Genomic DNA, 6,000 nt, shown 5'->3' with positions numbered 1-6,000 from the left:
ATGCGTGAAAGAAAAAAAACATTTGAATACATATCTTAGGGTTCATTTTCCTAACATCACCTTATCTGACCTTTTCTGCTTGACTCATACATATACTAGATGTTGCAAATAAGGGAAACCATGGGACCTATGTTATTTTGGGCTTAGCTTACTTCACTTAATATAATTTTTTCCAAGTCTTTCCATTTCCTAAAAAATGGGGCAATGTCATTCTTTCTGATGGAGGCATAGAATTACAAAATTTTCAAAAATATTGAGATTTTACGGACATGTGTAGGCATGTCTCTAAAATATGCAGCAATAAACCCAACACACCATTTTTTAACCAGGTGCACATTCTTGTTCTTTTACAGTAGGTAACATATGCAATCAACCCATACAACAAAAAGGAATGGATATAGAACATAAGGCATAATGCAGTATTCTAATTAATACAATATTTTGTAGAGCCACCAGAATATTTAAGTTTACAGTTTTTGTTTACTTTTCTTTTGTTTGTAGGTGTGGGTTCATATGTGTGTGTGTGTGTGTGTGTGTGTGTGTGTGTGTGTGTGTGTGTGTGTGTGTGTGTGTGTGTGTGTACAGTGACTTAAACTCAGAGCCTTGTGTTCTTGTTTGCCTTTCTTTGCTCAGTCTGGCAATGTATCCCTTGAATCACCTCTGCTTCTGGGGTTCTGCTATTTAGTTGGAAATAAAAGTGTCTTGGATTTATCTGCCTGAACTGGTTTTGCACCTCAGGTTTTAGAGCTCAGCCTGGTGAATAGTTAGGAGTACAGAAATGAGCCACAGGCAGCTAGCTTTGAGCTTACTATATAAGCACTTACCTTAACAGATAACAATTTCTGACCTACAAATTATTATGCAAACTAAGATGTTATTGCAATTTCTCTTTTAGATAGCATATCTAACTTTGAAACTTTGCTTTGAGTTATCCACAGTTTTTTTTTGTAATCACATTGTCTTCAGAGTATGAAAACATATTTCAATTCCTTCCATACTAGTTCATCCATATATATTAGGTGCTATTAGAAACTGGGCATTTTGTCAGATAACGGACAATTTGCGCAAGTGCCATCATGTGTTCTTTTTTTTTTTTAAAATCAAATAATCGTGTCTAAGTACTAGGCTAAGGTAACCCATTCTATGATTATTCATGATGTCTTTCATTCCACAGGTAACATTTGAAGTTACCATTACAGTATCTAGGTGTAATTAATTTAGCATGGTAGTTGGCCCAGACATCAATTTCTGAGAATTTTTTTTTTCTTTGTATTTGTGTAACTTGGGAAATTTTCAATAGGTTTGAATTAATTCTGCCATAATATTAGATGCCTAAATTTTAGTGAAACTTACATAACCTGAATGTAAGCACTGATGTATAATAATTTTTATATTGCTTTTTTAAAACAATAAGTTTTTAATTGTGAAAATAATGTACAAAGGGGTTACAATCAAATGAGCAAGGTAATGAATACATTTCTTTCTTTCTTTCTTTCTTTCTTTCTTTCTTTCTTTCTTTCTTTCTTTCTTTCTTTCTTTCTTTCTTTCTTTCTTTCTTTCTTTCTTTCTTTCTTTCTTTCTTTCTTTCTTTCTTTCTTTTTTTAGGGTCCAGTCGTGGGGCCTGAACTCTTGGCCTGGGCGCTCTCCCTAAGCTCTTCAGCTCAAGGCTAGCGCTCTAACACTTGAGCCAAGGCGCCACTTCCAGCTTTTTTCTTTTGCTTATGTGGTGCTAAGGAATCGAACCCAGGGCCTCAGACATTCAATGCAAGCGCTCTACCACTGAGCCACCTTCCCAGCCCATGAATATATTTCTTATCAAGCATTGTTGCCTCCTCCTTTGTTTCCCCTTACCATCCCTTCCCTCCCATCTCCACAACTACATTTCCTCCTCCCCTCTTGCCTAAATTGTAAAGTTCGTTTTTCGTCATAGCATCATGTACATCGCATTGTTGCAATGGGTCAACCTGTATCCTATTTAAACAATTTGTTTTTTCCCTTCCTTTTCCCAAATTATACCAACATCAAATAAGTGAAAACAGAGGTTATACTGTGGGGGAGGGACATACAAAGCAACAAAAAAATCACATGGTACCTTATAAATATGTTGGAAAAAATTGCAAGAAAAAAAAAAACTTGTGTCCTTATCTTGGGGTTCATTTCACTTAACATCATGTTATCTGACCTTTTCTGCTTGTCTCAGACATATACTAGTTATTGCAAATAAGGAAATCTATGAGACCTATGTTTCTTTGCACCTAGCTTACTTCACATAATATAATTTTTTCCAAGTCTTTCCATTTCCCCTAATTCTAAAGAAAGATAATATTAGAAGTGAACTCATAAAAACAGAATTTTCTCTGATTTTTAAAATCATCTGACAGTTGGCTAAATCAAATGACTTTATAAATCCAAAATGAGTAATAAACTAGGCATCTTTAAACTACCTTAAAAGGCTTTTTCTAATTTTCATGATTCTCTGAAAACTCTTAGGAACATAAGTATTTGAGAACTTTTTCTAAAAATATCCAAAAATATTGAGTTTTCATTTATACATGTCATAAGAGAATATTTATTCCATAAACAACAAGTGCTAAAAAAAGAATATATCATAAAATGACCATTGGAATTCATCAAATTGAACTTTTCTTACCAGTTGGATATTCTTTGTACATCTCTTCTAAATTTACATGCATATCACATTCATCACAATAACACAAACACTCACTAACTTGATATTTAATTATTGTCTTCATTTTACATGGATTGTGTGTACATTTTCTTGATTGCTGTTATTGCTACTGTAGCAGTTTGAAAGGCAATCACTAAAGCTATTGTTGATGCTCAGACTCTTACATCAAGTATAAAAGGAAGTCTGTAAGGCACTCAAAAGAAAAATTACTTGCCCTTTGATCATTTGGATTGCTAAGGTTGTAGTTCTTAGAATGATAAAAAACAAAACAAAACACATAGTGATTAATATGTATGTCCTATACAATGTATTTCATTCTTAGAATTCTTTCTGGATAAATTACAGGCAACAAGTTCATATTGGGTTTTATGTAAATAGTATTTGTTTTCTCATGATTCAGTTGACAGCTTTGAGGGCTGCGCTTATTCAATTTCTCATTCACAAACCAGTATTTTCTTATCTATCAACTCTGGTATCAAAGACATCAACTCCCTACAGGGAAAATCGACAGAGACTTTCATTCTGCACAGCTCATCATGCAGAGAGACAAAAGAAAGACTAGCTTCCAACAACAGATGAAGAAAGAGGACAAACATTCTTTTCCAGAAACTCCTCACTTAATTCTCCTTTCTCTAATTGTATCACTTTGCTGCGGAAACTCTTGGTTGAACAACCCCAATTAGCCATAGTTTTCATGTATTATTTAACTTAGCATCTGTTTTCTAGATTATTAAGTTATTAAGAAAAATGGAATTTTCATTCCTTACTTAGAAATTATCCTTCTAGAGTCAAATTTACGTGAAATGTATGAAAATAAAGACATTTTCCTACATCCATATTCTCCACATTGCTACCATATTGCTATACACATTGCTACCATCCTTCCTTTCTGATTAATCCTTGAGAGTTTATGCACCCTCCGGACAATGGAGTACTCCAAAAAGGGAAGATGGAAAGTCTAGAATGCAGTTGACCAACCAGAAAATACTATAAAGCCTAGGATGATTAGTAAGGAGATTTCTGGACAAGACTATTAGAGCTATATGAAAAACCTCTTGTTTTAAATAAGTCATGAATCAATCATGTCCTAGATGAAACATATAAGCTGTTACATATGCATGAAGAAATACTAGTGGGTAATTAGCATATGGAATGATGCTAAAATTTATTTCTTACTAGACAATAAATTTAATGATGTGTACTCTGATTTGACCCATTTTGTTTCAGCTAATTGTGTATTTCCTTAGAGCTAAATAAGCTCAAAATCTCTTTTGTATCTAACATCCAGCAATTTTTTCACTCTTATTAGTTAATTTAGTGTAAGACCAATGGTATCATATTTGATTGATTTGAGATGTCAATTTCTATCATTTTGACCAGATTATTCTCAGTACCCGAGGTGAAAAATTCTCTTGAAGTATATCTGGCATTTTCTGTACATGCCATTTTCAGAAAAGTGAATGTCAAGCTGTCACATCTGTGAATATGGACTTAAAACATTACCCATGTTTTCCTAAGTCTCCTGTGGTTACAAGTAAAATGCCAGGTGGACATGGCTAGCATTAAAAGGGCCCACTTATGTTCTGTTTACTAATTTACATTTTGTCGATTCAAGCTGTCAAGTAATAGATGTCATGTTGCAAAGAAGAATATATTTTAAAATAATTTTTAACTTGAATTCATTTAAGTCAATAATACATAAAATACAGAAATAATTGGTAGAGTGTGCATATGATGCTCTGACTAAAATTACTTACCTACTAGCCACATTTTTTTTTGTGCATGTGTTTGCTGGTATTGAAGCTTGAAATCAGGGTCTAAACTCTGTCCTTCATATTTTGCTATTCATGGTTGGTGCCACTAAAGTCACAGCTCCACTTCTGATTTTGAGTGGTGGATTGGAGATATGTCCTATAGATTTCCTTCCTGGGTGGCTTTGAACCATGATCCTTAGAACTCAGCCTCCTGAGATACAAAAATTATGGAAGTGAGTCATCAGTACCTCACAACTTACCAGTCTTCTTATTAAGACATTAACCCTAATATGAATTATGTTTATTATAAAGCAATTATACTATGGAAAGTACACACACTAGACAGTAACAAAGACAGTATTTGTGATAGTGTTAGAATTAGATTAAGATTTTGATAGGTATTTCTTTCTACATACTACTACAATATTTTTGAATCATACTGGAATTTGAATTCTGAGCCTCCTGTTTTCAACCTGTTCTTTTCCTCCTGAACTATGCCTCTGGTCTCCAAAAAAATAAATATTTGAGCCAGATGTCTGCAACTCCCATTTATAGCCCTAGTCACTCAGGAGGATGAGAGTTGAGGAACGGTTTTTAAAGGTTGGCCAGGCAGGAAAGGCCATGAGGCTCTTTTTGTTTTTGTTTTTATTTTTATTTTTTTTTATTTTTTTTTTGGGGGTCCGGTCATGGGGCCTGAACTCTGGGCCTGGGCGCTGTCCCTCAGCTCTTCAGCTCAAAGCTAGCGCTCTACCACTTGAGCCATAGCGCCACTTCCGGCTTTTTTCTTTTTGCATATGTGGTGCTGAGGAATCGAACCCAGGGCCTCAGGCATGCAAAGCAAGCACTCTACTACTGAGCCACCTTCCCAGCCCATTGTTTTTATTTTTGTTTTGGTTAATAATGGGGCTTGAACTTAGGGCCCGGGCTTTGTCTCTGAGATTTCTTACTAAATGTTAATACTCTACTATTTTGAACCACAAAGCAACTTCTGGTTTTCTAGTGGTTAATTGGAGATAATAATCTCAAGGACTTTCTTACCTGGGCTGTTATGTAACTGCCATTCTCATATCTCAGCCTCTTGAGTAGCTAGAATTACAAGAGTGAGCCACCAGTACACAAAAAGAAAAAGTAGAGCTATGGCTACCCTTGAAAGAGAAAAGCACAGGGACAATACTCAGATCCTGAGCTCAGTTTCCAGGACTGGCACCTATACATTTATATATTTGTTGGGATGAAATTTAAAATTTTACAGATGCTAGGCAACCACTCTAATTTTGTCTGCTTTTCCAGGAGAAATTATATATTTTATATCAAAGTATATCTTGAGTTATTTATTCGATGTTCCACATTTCTAATCTTTGATATTTGCTTGTGAAAAATCATGTAATTAGTTGTTTCTACAAGTGTTTCATTCCCTTTATAATATATTCAGCCTTAAGGCAGGTTGTATGTTCAATATCAGTCAAAGATTAGGAGGGGAATGACATTATTTGTATTATTTGAAGTTCTTCCTAGTAGAATATATACACACACATGCAGAGCAAAGGTCAGAGGGAG

The sequence above is a fragment of the Dipodomys merriami genome, unplaced genomic scaffold (genome assembly GCF_024711535.1).
Source record: "Dipodomys merriami isolate MVZ:Mamm:240054 unplaced genomic scaffold, mDipMer1.0.p SCAF_527, whole genome shotgun sequence".
In the NCBI taxonomy this organism is placed as follows: Eukaryota; Metazoa; Chordata; class Mammalia; order Rodentia; family Heteromyidae; genus Dipodomys; species Dipodomys merriami.
The sequence above is the reverse complement of the archived record's forward strand: the minus strand, read 5'-3'. Positions refer to the sequence as shown.